Source organism: Arachis hypogaea, chromosome 6 (genome assembly GCF_003086295.3).
Source record: "Arachis hypogaea cultivar Tifrunner chromosome 6, arahy.Tifrunner.gnm2.J5K5, whole genome shotgun sequence".
NCBI lineage: Eukaryota > Viridiplantae > Streptophyta > Magnoliopsida > Fabales > Fabaceae > Arachis > Arachis hypogaea.
Window position 1 is genome coordinate 87,446,013 of NC_092041.1, and position 6,943 is coordinate 87,452,955.

Consider the following 6,943-nt stretch of genomic DNA (forward strand, 5'->3'; position numbering starts at 1 on the left):
GGGATTAGGTGTCAAACTTAGGCCACGTGTCAAGTTATAAAACTGCTGAGTTAGTGATTTAAGTTATAAATATCTTTACCGGATAACTATGAAAATTAGATATATTAAAACACAAATAATAATATATACGAGTTACTAATAGATTACTAAAATTATAAAATATTCATTATAAAATTATAAAATATTCATTATTAATAGATTACTAAAATTATAATTTCAATTACGTAAAATATATGATTATAACAAAATTATATAATAATCTTAATTAATGTAAACTCAGGGTATCATAAAAATTAATTTAAATATCTTCAACAAAATAGTTTTTAAAAATAAAAATCCAATAAAATAAGTCATAAATTATTCATAATTAATAACTCAAAATATTATGTTTAGTAAAGTATTAATCACTTAAATTAAATCATATAATTTTTACTATTCATAAATTACTGAAATTCTAGTTTCAATTATACAAAATACCACGTTTAATAAAATTATGTATATAATCATTGTAACATCCTTACTACTAAAATGTCACTCTTTCGACTGCGCGACTCTAATAACTAGGATATTAAGATGAATTCTATACTTAATAATAAAATAGGAGCCTTTAACTTGAATACCGGATCGCTATTTCTTTGAGAAACTGAAAGTTCTTTTTCTATAATAACAAACATGCATATACATATTGTTCTAAGGGTTAACTGAAACTGTAGGTCGATCTCGGACGAGATCTTCTATACTGATCGTGTAACACCCTACCACACTAAGCTTTACGCTTAAGCCATAAAGCAGAGGTGGTGTGGTATTACGACCTCTAAAATAAAATAAGTACATATAATAGCAGAAGAATTATAATATGCTAGGAGCCGTGAAGAAAAGAGGAAACAAAATCGCAAAATAAAAGCGCAACGCTCAAGGAACGGGTTAACCTGCGAGCTAAGGAAACCATAACTATTAAACATATGATAACAGAAGTAGGAATAGAGTACCAAAGATACAAAATAACAAGCTCCTAACTCAGCCTGCGAAGTCAAGACTGGCCGGAGAATATTTACATATATATACATACATATCCAGAACCCAAAAGTACATATACACAATCCTGCCTCTCCATAAACCTCTAGGAGGATCAAAAGAACAAGTTATGCGGAGAGAAAACCAAGTATATATATACACATCATAGCATAACAAAATAACCCTGTAACCACTCCGCTTCAAGGGTCCAGACGCCTAACGAGATGCCTCTCGACCTGCATCTGAAAAACAACAACATAGTATGGAATGAGAACCGGAGGTTCTCAGTATGGTAAAGGTGCCTCACACATAATATATAAGGTCCTGGGAATGCCAGAGGCAATCCTAGAACGCCGACACTCAGATTATAGAGCTTAAAGTATTAAATAGAAGCCATAAAAGGTGGTTTTCTAAAGATATTTAAACCTAACTTAAATTAACCTTAAATATAAATCCCATTCTGTCATTCCTCCTTACCTCCAACTCCATCATGCATTTTCACAGACAAGTAAACAAACAAAGGCAAGCACAAGAAGGTTACAAGTACTGCAGATAACAAATATACATTTAACATGGCAAGTACATTTAAGCACACCCAGTTAATACACAAGCAAGTAGTTCAAGTAATATGCATATGATGCATGCCTGTCCTATGGCTGATGAGGCTCATCTGTCGGTTATCCAGCCAACCCGACAAGTCTGAATTGTACTTAGACTGTCCCCCGACGTGCATCCCCAAGAGTCTATGCATAGTTTTTCTCAAATAATCAATAATACTCAATGGGGGTAACATTCCCGGGAATTCATATAGTGCCCGGTCACACACTTACGTCGTAGGGTCAACAGAGTATCGAGTTTTCAACCTGGTACACGTGGTGGCAAGCCACGGCACTTAATCCAGGGAATCTTGTATCTCAGATTATTCAAATTCATAAGCCATATAAATAATTCAATTGTAATTCATCAACTTCAACATCATTCTCAATCGCATTTCATTCATCATCATATATCAATCATATTCAATCCTTATCCTTCATTATCACACCTCCCATTCCGTCCATCAATAGTTCCAATTCAAAACATAACTCATTCTTTTCTAAATGAATCAAACTTAAAACATACTCATTTTCTTAATAACTCTAAATCAAACCATATAACCTTTGAATCTAAATCTTTTTAAATAATCACATAAACAAAATCTCTAATTTTTTATAAAATTTCGGCAGCATCTCCTCTAAAACTCGGACTTTGCCACCCTTTTCGGGTCCAAACCTGCTTCCTTTTCAATTCAACATACCCTTCCTCATTATCATAACAATCTCCACAAAAATCTACCTCAGATCAACAATTAAACTCATACAATATTCAAATCCAACAACCAAAATTCAACTGAGAGTCATAGTTCACAAATCCTAGGCTTTTAACACAAAATACCTCAAATCAATAATTCACCGAATCATTAATTAATCAACAAGCACCAAACCAACCGTGTTCATCAATAATAACACTCAACTATAATTCTCTCCAAATTAACATAACAACATTCACCATCCAAAATTAATAACTAATTATCCAATAAACTTCAACCAATTATATTCATCGACAAATTACTAAATATTAAACATACACCTGCATTCCAACTTATCCTATGGTCATCTAGCCTAAGTTTTCACAGAACATTATATATTAAATGCAAGAAACCTAAACCATACCTTAGCCGATTCCCAAGTGTTATTCCAAGAAAATTTTCCTAAAAGAACACAGCCCTCAAAACCTCAACTAATCCGCTTCCTCCAAGTTCCAATATTCACAATTTCAAGCTCCAATTATTTATTCACAACCTAATACACATTCATAACATATATATATCCAATTTAATACTCAAAGCTCAAATTCAAAGAAAATAAAATAGAATTATCGTATCCTCACCTTACCCAAGCTTCACATAAGCAAGAGTGAACGTTTCTCTCAAGCTAATTGGATCCTAAAACATCAGAAATCAAAGAAATTCAATATTCCCACTTAAAATTCGAAAATTGGGGGAAGATGAAGCTGAGAGTGATTAAACAAGTTACCAGTAAAATTGTTCCGGTAGAAATGTAGAGCTCGACGCGGTGGACGCGTGGCCACAAACGGTGCGGCGATTGGAGCTCGAACGGAGAAGTTATGGGATTTGGAAATTTATCGTAGGAGGTTCGGGAGTTTTTTCTTCTCCCTGGAGTTCATCGTGATGCAGCAGGAAAAATGAAGAAGAAAGGGGCTTTCGGCTCTTTTAATGTGTTGGTCCGGTTGAACCGACGGCCCGGTTCGAATCCGGTTCAACCGGTTCGACCTGTTCGGTCCAATCTTGGACCAATTTTTTCGAAATTTGTGTCAAAATTCTCGTTTCGATGAGCTCTATCCTAATTTGATATAATATTCACATTTATAATCCTCCTTATTAAAAACTAATTTATTGACTAATTATCTACTAATTTAACCGGGGTTTACAGATCGGAGCTGTTATGTCTGACTTGATGATGATGGTCGGAGCCGTCGTGTCCGACTTGTTGGACTTGGTGATGGTGCTGATCCTTCGTCACCGGAGGGTGGTGGTACCTGCAAGGGACTCCGATGCTTAAGTTAGCAAGGGTATTAAGCAGGTTTTTTGTAGAATCAGAGTATGAGTTATACCTGGGTGCTCCAGTGTATTTATAATGGTGTTGAGTGACCTTTCTGGAGATAAGATAGTTATCTTATCTTATCTTTGAGTGAAGTCATCTTATCTTTAAGGGGAACCGCCTTATCTTTCTTTAGGCTTTGCCGCCTTTGGATTTAGGTTGTGTCCCTTTGTTTGGGCCTGCTTGGGCCTCTTATGGCGATTTGGCCGAGCTCTTTGTGAAGAGGTCGATCGATTTGTCATCAATCAGCCCGGGTCATACAACTTGACCCAGGACATGAACACATATATACAAAAATTTGTATACAAGTAACTTATACATATTATATACATACAAATCATACAACTCCTATCTCTCTTATAAAGTTATAATAACAAAGGCAAAGAAAAACCTATGACTAATATATGCACAAACAGAAATTATAGGGAGTGAGAACATCGTCCTCGCTGGTTCTCAGTAGAGGATTTTTAAGAATTGTCATAAGAAGATATGTATAAAAAGAAGAATGGATTTTAAAAGCAGAGATCTTCGTTCGTCCTATGAATCATTTTTAAACCACAGCAATTAATAGTACAAAAAAAGCCAACTTCATATCTTTTCTTATAAAATGTTTCAATATCGACAATTTGCATAATATTTCAATACATATAAAAGGGTCAATCAATCCAAAAACTCACCAATCACGGCCTCCAGCCCAAACATAACCAATCACAGCCTCCGACTCAATATATAATCAAATCTCGGCCTTCAGCCCAGCAAAACCCATCACCGCTATTATCAATCCACTACCAAATATTCAAAACAGAAATTAATCACAAGCACAAATAAATACAAGGCAAATACATTTAAAGAACAGCTATAGCAAGTATCATAATTACCAGTTAAATAAAATTCATCACATAAGAAAACCAAAACACTTAAACACACCTAAACAAAGCAAACAAATGCAATATGATGCATTCCTGTCCTATGGCCAATGAGCTCATCTGTTGGTTATACAGCCAAACCTGACATATCCAGTAGCTAACCCAGGCATTGGCTCTATGTTGCACACTAAAATCTCAACACATTAGTTGACCATTAGAGGGAGAGTGCATGTCACTATTAGAGGGATTATGTGCCCTGTCACCAATAGAGGGACTACATGTCCTGTCACCATTAGAGGAATTACGTGCCATGTCACACTTTTTAATCATAAGGATAATCCTTAAAACCAATTTCAATTTGATTTTTAAGCTCAAAACATTCCCACCTTTCTTAAAATGCACCATTTAACACCTTTCCCTCAAATTTTTTTCCTTTTAAATCAATTTCAAATTTAAAAGACTTTAATAATTTGTTTCTTCAGATCCATTTGAAATCCTTGAGAACATAACTATAATGCTAAAATCAAAATAACTATAAAATTAAAACCAAAATAACTGCAAAACCAAGGATACTAGTAGTTGGGTTGCCTCCCAACAAGCACTTCTTTATCGTCACTAGCTTGACGGTCAGCTCCTCTAAGGAGGAGGATCATAGAGCTTCAACTCCTCCCCTTTCACTGTGAATCTTCTCCTTATGTCCCCGTGAAGTAGCTCAATATGCTCAAAAGAGAGGATTCTGTTTACTGTATAAGTCAACACTGGATTACTAGTCAACACCACCTTCATTCCTGGGGAAAAACCTTCAGTGAGAATCTTTTTGTTTCTCCATCCTCTTGGTACTTTCTTTTTAGCAACCTCCTCCTTGGTGGATGATGCATTTCCGATACCAAACTTAGGTTTTATGTCAGGAGAAATTTCGTTGATTGTCACCACAGGAGGTTTCAGCTGCAGATCTTGTGGTGCATAATCAGGGGGTTCTTGAAGGTTTGGATCAATAAGCTCAGTCTGTATGCACACCTTCTCTTCACTTGGTGAAGGCATATCTTTGAAGACAAGAAAGACCAGTTGTCATCATGCACTCTAAGCACTAATTCACCTACTTCTACATCAATTAGACCTCTTTCAGTGGCTAGGAATGGTCTTCCTAGGATTATAGAGGTATTTTCATCTCCCCCATGTCAAGAATTACAAAATCTATTAGGAGGAAGAACTTATCTACTTTGATTAAGATATTCTCTACTAATCCATATGCTGGCTTTAGAGATTTTTCTGCCATTTGTAATGCTATCCTTGTGGGTTGTGCCTCTTGGATTTGCAACTTCTTCATCACAGACAAGGGCATTAGATTTATGCTTGCACCCAGATCACATAGGGCTTTCTCAAAGGTAGTGCTTCCAATGGTACATGGAATTTGAAAGCTCCCTGGATCTGGTATCTTCCTTGGCAAGTTATTTTGAATTATGGCACTATATTCCTTGGTCAAGACCAATGTCTCATCTCCCTTTAAAGGCTTATTCTTTGACAACAACTCCTTTATGAACTTGACATATAGAGGCATTTACTCCAAAAACCTCAGCAAAAGGAAGTCTATGAGGATATCCCATCTTAGGCTTGTATTTAAGAGCTTTAGGTAATGTCGGATATGTGTCAAGAGTGACTGGAAAAGGATTGTCTGCACGCCTAGGTGGGGCATGTTCAACCTCCTCCTTTTTTCCTCTGGAACTTCTTTTTCAACTAGCTCCTCAGAAACTTGTGCTTCTGTACTCGCCACTTGTCCACTTATCAAGGGGATACCCTTGCACTCCTCTCTTGAATTTGGAATTGTGTTACCAGGAAGGCTACTAGTGGTCCTTTGATCAATTTCAGCAAATTTTGTGGCAATTTGACCCATCTGAACCTCCAAGTTCTTGAGTGATGCTTTGGTTTACAAAACTTGCAACTAGCAATTCCAAATCATTGGTCTTCTGAGGCTGAGAAGTTGCTTGTTGAGGCTGAGAGGATTGGAACTGGTGATTATTGAAGTTGTTCTGATTAAAACCGCCCAAAGAATTATTGAAATTCTGTGGTCTCTGAGGTTGATCTCTCTATCCAAAGTTTTGGTGATTCCTCCACCCTTGATTAAAGGTCTTGGCATATGGATCATTGTTGGAGTTTCTAGGAGCATTCTGAGTTAAGTCTCAAAGTGGTCCCTGAACTTGCACTCGAGCCTCAAAGTGATCCCTAAAGTTAATAATTACTCAAATTCATCCCCAAATTTATACTCCGGGACTCATAGTAGTCCCTAAAATAATTTTCGTCCATCCTTACCATCGGAAGGACTGAAACGATGTTATTTTGTATTTATACCAAAAAAACAAATCTTAATCTCCAACACGACGTCGTTTTGTATTTATAAAAGGAACA

At 36.1% G+C, this 6,943-nt stretch overlaps 1 long non-coding RNA gene across 1 annotated transcript; it reads right to left on the reverse strand.

The window, feature by feature from the left end:
* Positions 1–941: 941 nt before the first annotated feature.
* LOC112698216 (uncharacterized) lies at positions 942–3,261 on the reverse strand. The gene is made up of 4 exons (XR_003151441.3): positions 3,090–3,261; positions 2,944–2,998; positions 2,727–2,855; positions 942–1,256 (listed from the first exon to the last, which is right to left on the reverse strand). It is a non-coding gene; the product is annotated as an uncharacterized lncRNA (long non-coding RNA).
* Between the last annotated feature and the right edge of the window lie 3,682 nt (positions 3,262–6,943).